This window comes from Silene latifolia, chromosome X (assembly GCF_048544455.1).
Source record: "Silene latifolia isolate original U9 population chromosome X, ASM4854445v1, whole genome shotgun sequence".
NCBI lineage: Eukaryota > Viridiplantae > Streptophyta > Magnoliopsida > Caryophyllales > Caryophyllaceae > Silene > Silene latifolia.
In genome coordinates this window covers 324,119,937-324,137,358 of record NC_133537.1, presented here as the reverse complement: position 1 = coordinate 324,137,358, position 17,422 = coordinate 324,119,937, and the positions used below count along the sequence as shown (strand labels likewise).

Below are 17,422 nucleotides of genomic sequence, written 5' to 3'. Positions count from 1 at the left end.
CTCTTTCTTCACTTCCTACAGTTTGAGCCAGCATAGCGCCCATGGCGGTTTCAGTTACTGTGAGATATAAACCAAGAGGTTGATCTCGTTGTGGCGGCATGAGCACTGGTGGTTTAGCCAATATTTCCTTAATTCGGTCAAACGCCTTTTGACAATCATCATCCCACATGGTGTGGTCTGTTTTCTTGAGTTTCTTGAAGATAGGCTCACAAATCATTGTAAGTTTCGATATGAATCGGCTTATGTACTGTACTTTTCCCAGGAATCCTCTGACTTCTTTTTCTGTTTGAGGTTGTGGCATTTCGATCAGAGCTTTGATTTTGGAAGGATCTATTTCTATACCTCTTTGACTAACCACGTATCCCAGGAGTTTGCCAGATGTTACCCCAAACGTGCATTTCTGAGGATTGAGCCTCATGTTGTATTTTCGTAGCCTTGCGAAGAATTTGCGAAGGTTCGCAATATGTCCCTCTCTTTCCTTGGATTTGACGATCATGTCATCTACGTATACCTCAACTTCTTTGTGCATCATGTCGTGTTGGAGTGTAGTTGCGGTGCGTTGGTATGTAGCTCCGGCGTTGATCAATCCAAACGGCATTACTGTATAGCAGTAGGTTCCCCATTGGGTGACGAATGCGGTCTTATGCATATCTTCCATGGCCATCTTGATTTGGTTATAACCCGCATATCCATCCATGAAGGATAGTAATGCGTGGTCTGCAGTATTGTCCACTAATATGTCGATGTGAGGTAGAGGAAAGTCATCTTTTGGACTCGCTTTGTTCAAGTCCCTAAAGTCAACACAAACACGGATTCTCCCATCCTTTTTGGGCACGGGTTCTATGTTAGCTACCCAGTCAGAATACTCGGAAACTTTTATGAACCCGGCTTTGAATTGCTTATCAACTTCTTCCTTAATCTTTAGAGCCCATTCTGTTCTCATTCGTCGAAGCTTCTGTTTCACAGGTTTGAAACCTGGCTTAATCGGAATCCTATGTTCGGCAATATCCCTGTCGATCCCTGGCATATCTTTTTGGACCAAGCGAAAACTTCTTTGAATTCATTTAGGAGGTCTATGAAATCGGCCCTTTCGGTAGAGCTCAAGGTAGTCCCTATCCTAAGTTCTTGGGGTTCTAGTTCGGTTCCTACGTTGATGGGCTCGGTGTCCTCTATTACTGGTCCCCCTTTCCCTTCCTGTAATATTTCTTTGGCTACGTAGGGAGGTATTTCGGTTAAGTCTGGGTCTTGGTCATCCTCGCATCATCATAAAACAGAATTGCACTCAAGATAACACAAAGAGTAAGCAGAACCCGATTTATTCATATTAAGATTTGAGTAAAGTTGAAACAAAGAAGCCCACCGATCCATGGTCAAGGCGGCAAAAGGACGATAATTAGGCATTTCCCGAACTACTGTGACTACTCGAGGCTAAGCTAGGAGAAATGAAGGGAGTGGGGATGACAACAGGAGTAGACTTTCTAATGACTTTTCTAGACTCCGACTCTGACTCCGACTCGAACTCATCGTCTTCTGGTTCTCCTTTGAACATCTCTCCTTCTCCAGTGGTGAGCTTGAAGAGTCTTCCTTGGTTGTTGGTCCACTTGATTGATTTTCTCCATCCTTTCTGTTGCTTTGTGTCGGTTTCTGTGATCAACGCGGTGGGGTTGAAGCGATCGTCCTGAAGTATCATGGTAATGATCTCATCCTGCGCGGCCCTAACGAATCGGTCCTCTCCAAACAATAGGCTAACAGCTTGTTCGTCTAAGAAAGGTGCTTGACGGGTTTTGACGGTGGGAACCGTTTCTGGAGGAATGAAGTAGCAATCGTGAAAGATCTCGATTCCGGCTAACTTCCTCTCAAGATAATGCCAAGGTTCGGGAAATCCATGAAAGAGCTCTGAACTTCCTTCTTGAACAAAATACCCATTTAAGGTAGGGAGATAGGGCCTCATTTGGACTCCCACGTGCTTGCGGTTTTGGACTTGGGCCAGCATTTCGAGGACTTCCTCTTTTGTAGGTTTGTACCCTAGTCCAAGTGGTATCCTTGTTGAGTTGCCTTTCTTGTGTGGTGCGAAGGTATTCTTCCGAATTGGGTTCAAAGGCATTCCAGGGAAGTATCCCTGGGACTTGAGTATATGGTTGACCACCAAGTTGGAGTAGGGATTATAGTATAAGGGTGCCAACTCACTTTCTATGACATTTACACTTTGGAAGCCCCCAAGTTCGTATACGGGATCCGCAAGGACTTGATTGTTTGATTGTTTCTCGATTATTGCCTTGATGAGTGACGAAGTGATCGTCACTACTTTGCCATTTAGTGGGATCTTGATCTTTTGGTGAAGGGTGGATGTTACCGCTTTGGAAGCATGAATCCAAGGCCTTCCCAGAAGTATATTGAATGAAGCTTCGATGTCCACTATTTGGAAGTTAACCTTTCGTTCGATCGGTCCCGTGGCTATGGTTAGGCTAGCAAGTCTAACCACTTTTAAATCGTGTCTTGTCATATGCACGTACACCTTGATTGGTGGGAGTCCAATCCGACTCTTTCATGCCTAGCTTGTACGCCGTTTTGAGGGGTATGACGTTGACCGCGGAGCCATCATCTACCAAGGTCATTGGCACATTCTTCTTTAGACAAATGACAGTGATGTATAGAGCAAGGTTGTGACTAGCGCCAAAAGGTGGCAAGTCTTCGTCTGAGAAAGTAATAGGATTACTTAGCTTTGGTGATTCTTGGAAGACCAAGTTGACTACATCCTCAGGAGTGGAGTTATGTGCTACACTTAGCTTGGCCAAAGCTTGCAGTAAAGCTTGGCGATGTGGGAATGAGCTTGCTATTAATTGCCAGACTGAAAGATCAGCCTTGATATTTTGTAATTGCTTGAGCAAATGATCAGTGGGGTCATCTTCGTTGTCATTTGGTGTGATGACGTTGGTTGGACCGTTTTGAATAGTATTTTGATATGGGCGACCCGAACGAGTTAGGTGATCCACATCTTGGTCTTCACCACTTTGGACTATTTCCTTGACTACGGAGTTTTCAATGAGATACTCGTCCTCATCATTATCGGCCCAAACCCCATTGATTGCAGCTAGTTCCCTCATTCTCATGATATCACTTTCTAGTCGTATGATTTGATCGACTAGTTCATCAACCACGGTGACTTCTTCTTGCATAGTGGCATTTTGAGAGAAGGTTAGTGGCGCATGTTCTTCGGGTATTGTATTGGGGTTGCGTAAGGTTGTTACCATGCTCTCTAGTTCCCAAACTTGTCTATCTACACTCCTTGCCCATGTGATAAAGTCGAAAATGGTAGGGGAGATGGTAGAGTAGAACCTCTCTTTCTCGATTGTATGAATTTCATTTTCGGTGGGAGAAATGAGGTGTGAGCAATCTAAGGTAGATTCGTCACTTGTAATCACTAGAACTCCAAGAGGATTCTGAGTGTTGTTGGGCTTACCTCCTGGTGGTATTGGGAGTCGACCATCTTCAATCATATCTTGAAGCACGTGTTTCAACTTGTAGCATTTTTCTGTGTCGTGCCCTTTGCCCCTATGGTATTCACAGTATGAATTTTCATCCCAGAACTTGGATTTCCTTTCGGGTTCGGGAGTAGGTCCAATGGGTTGGAGTTTACCTTGCTTTATTAGCCTTTTTAGAGCGTTGGAGTAAGTATCCCCAAGGTTTGTGAACTTCCTTGGTGGGGTAGTTTTCTTGGATGGCTCGAGAAGGTTAACCTCATCGGTCTTGCTAGTAGAGCCGTATGAACGACTCGTGGACCCTTGATATCCTCGACCTACCGTTTTGGACAAGAGTCCTTTACGGATGTCATCTTCAATTCGTGTCCCTAATACGGTTAAGTCCTTGAAAGTCTTGATGTTTTGATATCTCAAATGGTTGGCATATATGGGCTTGAGATTATCCACAAACTTTTCCACAAGAGTAGCCTCATCCGGGCGTTCAACTAGTTGGGTGCTAGTTTTCCTCCACCTACTTAGGAAGTCGGTGAATCCTTCTTTGTCATTTTGGGTAAGAACCTCTAGAGTACGCATGTTGACTTGGATCTCGGCATTATCCGCATATTGTTTAGAGAACTCGATTGCGGCGTCTTCCCAAGTAGCGACCTTCTTGTGATCTAAAGTGTAGAACCATTGCTTCGGGATGGTGTCAAGAGATGAAGGAAAGATCCTTAAGAACATTTCGGGTTTGATGCCTTTGATAGACATGTAATCCTTGAAGGCATGGATGTGGTTCAAAGGGTTCTCATGTCCTTTGAACTTAGGGATATCCGTCATGCTAAAGTTAGTTGGCAATTTGGAATTGACGGCTTCATACTTGCGATTGTTTTCCCTATAAATGTCATCCCCCTTAAGGTACATCAATTGCTCCTCTAGGTATTGGAGTCTTTTCTCAGCTGCAGTCGTCCCTATGATAGGATTCTCATCTTTAAACTCGTCATCGGAAAAACGTAGTACTTCACCTTTAAGGGGAGGCAACCTTCCCTCTACATCAAAGATACGACCTTCGATAAGTTCAAGGCGGTCATAGGTTTGTTCTTGAGTAATTTGCATTTGGGCTAGCGCGGCTAGGATTCGATCATTACTATCTTGAATTTGCTGGAGGTTTGTTTCATCACTTGATCCGGGCATCTTGGAAACTGGATAAGAGATCGGCGACGAATCAAAACACGATCGACCATTCTATCACACTTGCTAAAAGAGGAAAAGTTTTGACTCGTGAAGTGGGTGTGTGCCACTTGTGTTGAGTGAGTTTTGGAGAAAGACAAGGTCTTTGAAAATGTGTGTCCTAGTCAACTGTAGTGTAGTTGTAGGAGTGGACTCGAAGTGAGGTTTGAAATGGGCTTGTGGCCCGAATTTTGACACGACAAACGGACAGGGTTTTGACCGGATTTTGCGCTAATTGAAGGCCTCTTTCGAAATTCTTGTTTGAAAAAGGATTTTGATTTTTTGAAAATTCGTCATGGTTTTGTTTAGAAGTGGTGATCACGTAAGGTTTACACATTTATACAAGCAATATAACGGGATGCTGAGTGCATTTAGAAGGGTTTTGGTTTAAAGGGTGGGTTGCCATACCGAACCATCAAACCCGAAGTCTGTGGAGAGGCTCGTGCCAAACAAGAGTAAGGCCGATTCCTAGTCCATTTCCTCAAGTAGTGAAGGCCCTTGACACAAACAAGAGTAAGCATCATGGTATGGATGACGTCAATCGCTATCCATCCATAGGCCCAAATAAGAATTAGGACCGTTTAGACGGGACGATTGGTCGAATGGGTTGGGTTGGGCCTAGGAAGGCCGAATTAAACGATCTAGGAAGACCGAGTTATGAAAACCGACAATTGTCTTGTACAAACTATTCCCTAACCTTGTTCGAGTTTCACCCTAGCTACACGTAAGTGTATAATCCCCAGCGGAGTCGCCAAACTGTGGACAGCGGGCCGCCCACGGGGGCGCTTGGCGAGAAACGAAACAAGCGTTTGCATTTTGTATGGAGTCGCCACCAATTTTTATGGGAAATTGGAACCGTTCGAATACCTCATGTCATGTCAAGACATAAAGTAGTGACATGAACACTAAGCAATCGTTACCCTTAGCATTCTATGTCTAGAATGACTCTCGCGGATGCCAATGAACACGGGTGCTCACGGAGATCTGGAGTAAGGGGTGAGGGTACATATTAGGAAGCTCTTTTGATCGAACACCTAATCCCGCCCGCCTCGATAGCGGCCTCTACTAATGATTAGGGAAGTTATTCGTACTTGATATATCGTCGGCTATATGCATGCAATGCAACATCCATAGATTAATCCTAACATGTGAGAATTAGGCTAAGTCGGTTGACACGTAATTAGCATACAATTGGGTCGATGTAGGATTTAATGTCGATTCATATGTGAAAGCATTCAAACAATAAAAGAAATACAATAATTACGAATTACAATAATTACATTGGAATAGGCGATTTATGTCGAAAATACCTTTAAAACGGATAATTTGAGAAAAAGAATAAAAGAACAAATACAAAAATTACGAACAGAACAGAAGTGATATTACGGATAATAGTCGATTAATACGAGCTAATTAAACTAGGTCAAGGCAGAAACGGAGTTCAGGGACAGAAATCATCCTGGAACAGGCGCAGCAGGACTGCGCCCTTCGGAAGAGGCGCAGCAATTGCTGCGTCTGTTCCAAGGCTGAGTTCTGGCTATGAAGCCGGAACTGAAATTTGTTAGTATTCGTCGGTGAATTTAATGATTGATTAATAGTATTTACTCGGATGAAAGTGATTTACAGGTTAATTACATGTGAATGATGGTCATAAAAGCGATAAACATGAATGAGACGGACATAAACGAATTAATTACATGATTGAACGATTAATTGGTGAAAGACATTAATGAGTCCTCTATTGAAATTAATTAACTAGGCTAAATACGATGGATATACAACGAATATGTGACGAACATGCGAATAAACAGATGAAAACTATATCAATGGCGAATTCCAGAAACTCAATATGATTAAATTGAATCTCTAAAATCCGGGTTTGAATTTTATGACGAAAACCCGCAAATATTGGATTATTTAGGATTTAAGTCGGATTTATGATGATTAAGACATGTTAATGATGAATGAATAATATACATGTGATTATTAAATTATCAGGTGAAAGAATTAAAGAGAAACATACGGAAACAAATGAGAAAAACGAATTACGAGAGGGATTTAAGAAGGAGAAAAGAAGCGAGAATCTGCAGGCCTCACGAAGAGGCGCAGCAGAATCTGCGCTCCTTCGAATAGGCGCAGGCTTCTTTGCGTCTTTTCTCGATCATCGATCTTAAAAAATCCGTAAAAAAAGGTTTTAAAGACGGTTTTAGAAATCGGTTTTAATGAGGTATTTTCGACGTAAACCTTACATGAGTGATACAAAAAAGTAAAATACAATAAATAAATAAGGATTATACACCCTCAGACTTACATGTTGACGAAACGAGAAGGACTAAGATATCGATTAGTGATGCTCGACGCGAATGCAAAGAGAGTGCCCTCGTAAGAGGAAAACGATTAAGTTGATTGATTAATTAGATTGATTGAGTGTAGTTGGTCAAATTGGTCAGTCATGCAACGGAGAGGCTGGTACCTGGAAGGATCCGAGCTTACGTGGTCGAATGTTCAAGCATGTAGGCGCCAATTAGTAAGAACAAAGTCTAGAATGCAAAGGGAGAAGAGAAGGGCGGACACTCGCGTGAGAAATATGAGGAACGAAGGCTCCTATTTATACTAATCACGTGAAGGAATAGGGTTTCAGAGACTCTTTGGAAGTGAATCTCGGAAAGATATGAAAAAGATACGTGAAACATGCAGAGAAGGGCCTGGGAAGAGGCGCGCAGCCCATCGTCTCTTGGAAGAGGCGCAGACACTGGGCGTCTATTCCCAGGAGGTTTCCTCCTGCTGAAGAAAGATTTCCGCGTTTGAGTTATGGTAGGACGGAAATAATTCGATTATCTTATGAATATTACGGGATATTATTTGCCAAAATATAAAACTTGTAAAATATGGAATAGAAATACCCGGAACATTCCAGAACATTCCGACTCGGGATTTAACAGTTATCAGAAAATGGAGACGGTTTTTGACTCGGACTCCGAATGTACTCTAATTACTGCCAAAACGACCGTATCGGTACGTAGATGACAACTAAGAGGCCGACATTTAATATTTGAGCAATCACTTGACGATAATCTTACGAACTGTCACAAATCGTTCCGCGAATCGAACATGCGGCCCAATCATCACCGGGTGGTTTGCGGGAGGTGCAGAAATGAGGTATCTACAAGTTTTTAGCTGTTCGTTTTTTAATCTTTATCTATTCATTCACTGGTTTAGTAGCGTTAGTAATCGGGTTATTGTCTAAAATTCTAACCCCATCAAAGAAGATGGTAGGTATATCACAATAATATTAGATAGTTTGTAATATATGTTCTAGAACCGTCTCACGTAAGTATTTGTGAAAGTCGCAACTAAAGTTCGAGTTTGGTTTAGGACTTAGGGTGATATTGACGGGATTCAACATGCCAATCTTGCTACACAAAAAATTAAATCCTAGACTCGCCCCTGGTGATAACAATGATGTTTTCTGAGAACATATTAACATTTCATCGTATGGCCCTTGTATTCACCTTGAGCTAGACTTTGGATTTTGGAATTACGCCAATCCTATGAGCTATACATTACGCAATCTCAAATGAGGAAGATGAGCTTGTAAATCACGACATATATGGTTTTATAACTCTATTAGCTTTTCTTTCAAACATTTAAACTCTAAAACCTTCTTGACACGAAGAGTACACATAGCTTTACTTTCATGATCATAAAAGCAGAAACACAAAAAACCCTCAAAGTCAATATTCATTAATCATGAATCATAATGCCAGATTATAAAGTACTCTCTCCGTCCCAATCATTTGTTTACTTTTGATTACAAATTTAAAATATCCCTCACAAAGAACATAAAAGTAAACAAATGAATGAGATAGAGCGAGTACTATCAACCACATTATAAGATGAAAAAGCACTCATAATGTAACGCCCCGTAATTTTGGACCGTTAATATATTTCGGAAATAATTTATTAATCAAATAAAAGTGGATATTTAAGTATTTAAAGTAAAAATAATTCAAAGAAATATAATTTTATTATATTTTGAAGAAAAGTATTTATTTTGATAATTTCGAGATGTTTAAAAATAGTTTAAACCGTGTAAAACTTTTTATTTCGAAATAAGGGCGTATCGGGGGGAAATGACAATTCTTTTGAACGTTGGGTAAACGAATTTGGAAATGGGTCGTATGAATACTCAATTTTATTGTAATCTCGTGTTTAAGAACTTTGGTCTTGACGGAATTTGCGTTCGACTTACGGTTTTAATTATTATCGAAACGAGTCAAAACCGACTCGAAAAACCCCGACTCAAACCCGCTCTCCTCCTTTCCTTTATTCCTTTCACGCGCACCAAACCCCCCTTCCCCTTCATTTTTCTGATTTCTTTGATCTTCATCACCTAAAATTCCCAAAACACCATTTTTCATCATTTCAAGCTAAAATCGCCCTAATTTCTTCGTTTCTTATCGGTTTTTCGCATAATTTACCTTTCCGGAATCCCCTCGACGAGATCTACAACTTGGTATAATTTAATTTCAGTTTTCTTGAAGTTTTTTTAGGATGAAATTTCGGTATTTTCGGTTTTATGTGCTTATTATTGTGTTTTAATTGTTTATTTAGGTGAAGGATTGGAAGACGAGTTTGGGGACTCGTATATTATCGAAGATAGCGGATAGTTGCTAGTTAGGCTTTGGGTTTGAGGTGCTAATTGCTCTTTTTACTAGCTTAAGGTAACATATTTCGAGTTACTCGACGAAAGATCGTCACATACTGAGTTGTTTTTGTATGTTTGGTGATTTTTGTTTGAGTAGTAGTTTTCACATGTTAAAATTTGCTGCATGTATGCTTAATTTGTGCCTTTTAATCGAGTCAAAAATCAAGAATTTGATTTATTTAGCTCATCTACTGCCTAAAAGCAACTTTCTTCCTAATTAACAATCCCAATTCAAAGACCAGATTTTTTCCCCCAAATAAAACTATGATCAAACAATCAAACAGTAAAATCAATGGTGTCAACTTTTATAATTGCAAACCCAGAACATAAATACACAAAGAAACCCATTTCATTAATTCATTCATTAATCAAACTGATTGCTTAATCAAAGAGAAAAAAAGGGAAACCAAGAAAAATATACCTGATTAAGATGGGAAGAAATTCTTCTCAACATAGTTGTATTTGTTTGATTGATTGATTATTTTGAGTGGGGATTTTTAGTTTTGATGGTAGAACTTGGAAGAACAAGTACAAGGAGAAGAAGAAATTGAAAATTAGGTAGTACGGATGATGGAGTTTGTTGTACTTCAATTGATCTTTAACGTCACAAGGTCAATGGGGTATTTCATCGAGCACATGGTCTGTGCGAGCGATGTACTAATGAAGTGCCTCTATTGGGTAAGCCTTAAAATCAACAAACAGTGTAAAATCAACACCCCCGTCTTGTTTGTGACGGTCACAAACTCTCACAATTTCTTCCCACTTACTCTTTGTCTCACATCACAAGCAAAATCTGTCACAAACGAAAATTTGTGTAAAATCAAATAGACAGCCGATTTTTTTTTTTTGCAATGGGTTAAAAGCTTGTTGGGTGGGGAGGAATGAGCAATTTGAGCATGGTACGGAGTATTATCTAGGTGAAATGGCGTCGTTAATGACTAAGGTAAGTTAGGTAAGTGAAGCCTCTTGGTATAATTTTATTTGTGGATTATAAATGAGAAAAGCATGTATAATGTGTTCAGTGTTAGTACATCAATCTTTCGTAGAGTAGAGTAAAATAGAGTAGACTATGACTCTATGAGTATTGACGAATTTCATAAGAATTTTTTTTTTTAATAAAAGAGGTCTTAGTTTAGTGGTTAAGACTAAAGTATTAAAATAAGTCTCCCGAGAAACGGTCTCTCAGTAAGTTTTTTGAGATTGAACCCTCTCCCACCTATATAATATACTCCCTCTCATCCACACCAAAGGTTACATTGACTTTATCACACTTGTCGAGACGCGTTTTGCAACGTGAATATTTTTAGTTATACATTATTAAAAATTATAAAAATTTGATATTCTTATAGCATTCATGACGATAAACCAAACAAGATCTCACATGACTATATTTTCTCTTATAGATTAAGAATAATATCGAAAATTCTCTACGACCATGAATAGTGCCAAAAAGTCAATGTAACATTTGGTCTGGATGAGAGGGAGTATTGTACTTTGTCTTGTGCCTCATTTAGTCATTTATATACCAGAAAAAGGAAGATTTAAACCGGTAGCTCTATTGATAAAACTTTATGATTTTATACTTGTGTCAATCACGTTTGATTTAGTTCGACCACGGTATCATATCATATTATAGCGTCATGTCGAGTTTATTTGTAAAACAGTTTTTGTAACACGTATTCACTAGACACGCGTTAATGATCTAAAAAAAGATGTTTTGAAAAGTTTTCTTATTTGTGTATTTTATTTTATTTTTGGTACTTAAGAGAGCATAACCCGAGAACTAAGAAACAAAGCGAGGGATAGCTACACCCAATAAATCTCTACGAAGAATCGATCAAAGGGTGTGGGAGGGACTTCAATATAACTGACAGTAGTAGATAATTAGCTCCTTGGATGGCGAGCCGGTCGCTTCCCCTGTTAGCGTGTCGAAAAAACGTGTTGTGCCCCGACCCCCCAACCTGCATCTCGGATCAATTCTTTACACCGATGAGCTAGGTAGCGAAGGCTATTACTAAGTTGTTCTTCCAAAAACAAGCTTAACACAAGTCTCATTATCCATATGAACCGAAAGTTTGTCGATGCGTAGTATCTTTGCTCTTTTCGATGTGGAGTGTCTTTGCTCTTTCGAAACCAGTGACCACCGCAAGCATTTCAGTGCGCATCAAAGTGCAAAACCCGCATGAAATAAATAAGCTGGAACGAAATCACCCTTATCGTCTCTAAAGATGCCGCCACAAGGCCCACAACTAGTCGGCCTCGAGTTCCCTTTAGATGCCCCATCCGTGTATAAAAGATGCAAACCGTGGGAAGGAGGATGCCAAATTGCTAACGAATAAACACCTTTCTGCGTAAAGAACTGACAGTAGGAATAAATTTTATCTAAAACACTCTTGAAGTTTTCTTATTTGTAAAAGTGATTTAATTTTTATGTTTTTCATTATATTTTTCCATACGTATATTTTTGAATCGTTATTGTGTGCCTAATAAACATCCAATAGAAAACTTGTTCTACAATAGCATGAATTTTTCACAACATACAACATATGAGATTAAGCTTAATAACTGCGTAATATGTTTTTTTTTGTGTACTAATTAAGCATTCTCCCCTACCTACAGTTAGGTCAATCTTCTTCAGGCTACTAAAGACAATTGAATAGTACATATTATATGCATAGTTCTATTTATACAAGTTAGGAGAACTACTTGAAGAGACCACTTTATGTTCTATATCATAATCTACACATCTGTATAAAGACGGTCACTCGACATGACGCTACAATATGATATGATACCGTGGTCGAACTAAAACCAAACGTGATTGACACAAGTATAAAATCATAAAGTTTTATCAATAGAGCTACCGGCTCAAATCTTCCTTTTTCTGGTATATAAATGACTAAATGAGGCACAAGACAAAGTACAATACTCCCTCTCATCCAGACCAAATGTTACATTGACTTTTTGGCACTATTCATGGTCGTAGAGAATTTTTGATATTATTCTTAATCTATAAGAGAAAATATAGTCATATGAGATATTTTTTGGTTTATCGTCATGAATGCTATAAGAATATCAAATTTTTATAATTTTTAATAATGATAACTAAAAATATTCACGTTGCAAAACGCGTCTCGACAAGTGTGAAAAAGTCAATGTAACCTTTGGTGTGAATGAATTAATGAAATGAGTTTCTTTGTGTAGTTATGTTTTGGGTTTGCAATTATAAAAGTTGACACCATTGATTTTACTGTTTGATTGTTTGATCATAGTTTTATTTGGGGGAAAAAACCTGGTCTTTGAATTGGGATTGTTAATTAGGAAGAAAGTTTCTTTTAGCCAGTAGATGAGCTAAATAAATCAAATTCTTGATTTTTGATTCGATTATATGTTGTGTTGACGGAATTATGAGTGCTTTTTCATCTTATAATGTGGTTGATAGTACTCGCTCTATCTCATTCATTTGTTTACTTTTATGTTCTTTGTGAGGGATATTTTAAATTTGTAATCAAAGGTAAACAAATGATTGGGAAGGAGAGTGTAATACTGCGTTTAATATTCAATTTGGTGGGTGCCTTACATACTTTTGTATATGCGTTTCATAATTCGTTTGCGTTGGTTGGTAGAGAGGGTAAACTTCGTGACGAAGTTCTTTTAAGGAGGGTAGACTGTCATACCCGGTATTTTAATATGATATTATATTAGGCCGAGTTACCAGCTGGGTCGTGTAGTGTATTTGTGACTCGGGTAACTATGTGACTCGGGTTTTAATTAATCTAACTAGGCCAGACCCGTATCGTCTTAATAGCACCTATCCTATATGTATAACTCATCTAACCAAACCCTAATCTCCCTATCACCATATTCACTTTAACCATGAGAAAAGAGAGAAAAGAGAGAAGAGGGAGCCGTGTGTGAAGGGAGCCGCGTGAGGCATTGCGAGGCGATTTCTCAGCCTATTCTCATCCTATTTCGTAAGTAGACTATCCTATTACCTCTTTATTCAATTATTAGCATAATTATAGTAGTATTGGAATAATTTTTGTAACCCTAGAAATTGGTTTGGGGGTTTTGATTATAAATTGTATGAGATAAATGAATAGAATAGTTACAGCAATTCACAGATTCGTTGGTCTGTGTTATTTGAGTGTTTTACATGTCTTAAATTCGTGGGATGCAAAAAGTTAAAGAAGAGACTCATGTTTATTCCAAGCCTAGTTTATGCCTGTGAAAATTGGTAGCATTTCACCGTGTAGTTTTTTCTGAATAAATTATTTGTGAACGTCTATCTAAAAAGTCCGCGAATCAGTAGAGGCTAAACGATTACTTCTAAAACATAATTTAGATATTGAATTGGTGCTGGGTCTTTTTCATATATTTAATTTAAAGAGTTTAGATGAGTTAGGCGTTGGTTTTACTTAAAAATCTTTTGTCAAACTCGTTTTATGAGTCTATACTTTTTATGCGACGGTTTCTGTCAGTTTTTGGAAATCTGTCTGAAAACCCTTGATAAGTCTGGAATTTGAGAAAAACACGTTAGATATAATTTGTAGCTAAGACTCATGGGGTTCCAATTCAGTTGGCCTTGCATCAATTCGAATTTTCTGGAATTAGTTATTCATTTCATACCGAGTCTGCCATGTGCGGAAAGTCGGAAAAATCGTGTTTGTTCTTTAAATTGATATTTCTATTAAGTGATGATGAGTCTAGGTTATGTGCATGATTAATTGACTGAGTAGGTGGTAATTATACATAATTATGTTATGTAGGTGATGGATATGTGAAGGATCATAAGTGATTGCTTGTGTGTGCTTGGATTTGCTGGCACTTTGAGGTAGGGAAATACACTTGACTTATTATCGTTGATGTTGAATTGTGTTGACTTGTTTGTGTTTCATATGACCAAACTGTGAACGTTGACTTGATTCGTGGTTGTTGATTTATGTTATGATTCATATACTGGAAAGTGATTGACTGAATTGACCGTATTGAGTATGTTATCACAACATTTGGTAACCGGCATGATTTATGATTGATCAGTTCAATGATATATATATTGCGTTGCATTAATTTCTTTTGAGCATTCATATGCATTGGAGATGGAGGATGTTGTGTTGATGTGGTGTGGTGAAGATGATGTTGTGATAAGGCCCAGGCGGGTTCTGCAGGACTTGCCCTAGTGTCCTCAAATGCGAAATGCGGATCGGCTACGGTCGATATATAGTCTACCGGGGATCGGTATGGCTGGGTGTTCCGGGTTATGAGTTGTGATGAGATGTGGTGGTGATGGAGGAGCATGCATATCATACATACTTGTTGCATTGTATTCCCTACTCAACCTCGTAGTTGACCCTGTGTATTCGTGAACACCTGTGACGATCCAAATATTGGGGAGCAGTCTTGACAGGTTTATGAGACAGGATGGGAGCTTGATGGGCGTGAGACACTGGATCAGAAGACTTAGTAGCTAGATCATCATTTAGAAGACTTTCACTTTCATTCATGTTAGTTCTTTGTAATTTGAAAAAAAAGGGTTTTGTAATAATTAAGTTAAAGTAATTATATAATTTGCCTTGGAGTTTAATTTGTTATTCACTACCTCGGGAAACCGAGATGGTAACAGTCCGGTTTATTAGGGAATATCTTGCTAGAGGCTCCTTCATAAATCGGGGTGTTACAAAGTGGTATCATAGCGAACGATCCTCAGGCCTAAACCAATGAACCCAATGAACGTAGGATGCGTCTAAATAAAATGAACCCCTGGGAATAAACTGTTAGGAGCTCACAGTGCGGTTAAGAAGGCGCCCTTAATGCGTGCTCTTTTGCCCTCTCAGTTTTGAACCAGGTAACCCGAGAGAAATCGAGTGAATGGGGTAGTTAGAAGGAAAACCTTGGATATAATCGAGTGGGTGTACACCTTAAGACCCATATATTCTAACCATGCTGCAGGACAACGTTACGGTAAGTATTTTGTATGAATGATGACGTGATCATATGATGTTGTGGAGATGAGAAATAAATTTTCTTGTTTAGGTTGATAATCAATGAAGTGTTGGATTGTGTAATCATGAGCGTGAAAATAATTGCGAATTGATGATATTTATCTGGATGGATGTTGAATGATGTGTTGATAGTACTACTATGTCTAGCGATATGCGGTTATGTGATCCCGAAGCCATGCTAGTATAGTATTGTGATAGTAATCAGAAACACTATTGAATTGCATGTTTCTAGTCATAGCAATCGTGATTTAGATGTAAGGAGTAGATCGAGATGCGAAGGGATTCTATGGGATAGATGTTTACGTAAGTACAAAGTGTGAGATTTAAGTTGGGATGGGTTAGTATACATAGTATGTTCATAAGAGCTTGTAACATAATAAAGAATGACCTAGTGCTGAAACTCGTTTTGTTTGATTTTACTCTTTAATTGACCTTACTGCCATTTCTTTTCTGTTTATTGCCTATGGATGAAAATTTTATTAAAGATAGCCTCGTGAGTTAGTATTCATTTGGCGTTGGTTTCATGCTTATAGGATATACGGATTAGGAGTAATAAATATTTTAGTGGGCTGTGGTCAGGAAATTCCTGTGCATTGATGTTTTGACCAACGATTTTGTAAAAATCGTCATTTAAATTTTATTAATAATTTTTACATAATTCAAACTCCATCGATCAGAAGATTCGCATATGTTTTCAAATTGATAAGCCACGAAAATTATTGATGTCTCTATATTAAATGGTAAGTTTTGCAAACTGACCCAAGTTTCGGACCAATTGCTGTCACATACTTGTTTGGACCAACTGAGTTGTAAAATTCTTTAAAAATGGAATTCTTGTCCTTTAGACCTAATTCTTTTTCCCCTGTGTTTTTAACTCTCCGTATTTTATAAAAGTAATATGAATCAAGTTTTAATCGAACGGCTATTTGTTCGTGGTCTTTGGAAGTTACAACGTGAATCATGACTTGTAAAATGTGCGTTCTATGTTGAGTTTTCATACAATTGTTTGGTTATTTCATGAGCCTTATTAATGTGACCTTATAAAGTTTTTATATGATGATAGTAGCATGCATGTTCAGTAGTTATGTATCTTAACACGTGATAAAATTAAAGTTTAGTTGATAACATTGTTGGCATGATAGTATGAGTGAAATTGAATAGCTTAATTTGATTCTTAATCGAGGGTGAAATATTTTATACGAGTCCAGTTGTTTGCATATTTTATATATGTTTGGCATGTTGTAATATCTCTGGTGTGTTCATCATATTTGTATAGTGGTCGGATATATATAAATATAAAACTATATTGTCATATCTTGGTAAAGTTGGTGGCGTTAAATGTTAACTTGATTGTTCTAATATGCTCGCATGAATATTTATAATAATTATGTTTAAATATTTACACATGGATGGTAGTAATGAGTATGTCTAAATGTTCACACATATAGGATGTCATCTGAGTTCTAATGTCTTTTGTGTGAGTCTGTGTGCCTATAGTTATACTTATTACTTTCATTGCATTAATTTATTTAAGTTGAACCTAAACTTATGATATGATAATAAAATAGTGTTGTTGTTCCTTATTGGATATGTTCATAGTTGTATTGTCATGAAATGCTAGGGTGATTGTTGCAATTGTCACGATATTTGTAATATAGTTTGATATAGTTACGATATAGTTACGATATTTGAAATATATTCTCGAACCGTCGCTATGAATTATATTTTGACGACCCTTTGATGATTCACATGTTATGCGTATGTTTAAATGATAGTCGTTATAATTACGTTTAATTGAGCCGCGAGTTGTCTATTTGTTCAAACCGTGCAAACCAGAGGACTTGTTCACCTTGCCAATCTTTTGTCATAGATAATGTTTTACAAGTTATATGATGGTATATGTACATGTTTAAGTTGTTTATGCGATATCTTTTATTTTGCTGAAAATGAATTATACTGAGTTGATGGATACAATTGAATGGTATGGTTACTAAAAATGTTAAACATATGTGTGATATGGAAGTAAT

At 38.1% G+C, this 17,422-nt stretch overlaps 1 protein-coding gene and 1 long non-coding RNA gene across 2 annotated transcripts in view; both read left to right on the top strand.

Moving 5' to 3' along the window:
• LOC141618159 (putative UMP-CMP kinase 2) overlaps positions 1-17,422 on the top strand; it is an 86,696-nt gene that overhangs the window by 28,362 nt on the left and 40,912 nt on the right. The window lies entirely within an intron of this gene.
• Positions 9,076-14,981, top strand: LOC141622051 (uncharacterized). Its single transcript, XR_012532851.1, has 4 exons — positions 9,076-9,201; positions 9,300-9,409; positions 14,163-14,227; positions 14,792-14,981. It is a non-coding gene; the product is annotated as an uncharacterized LOC141622051 (long non-coding RNA).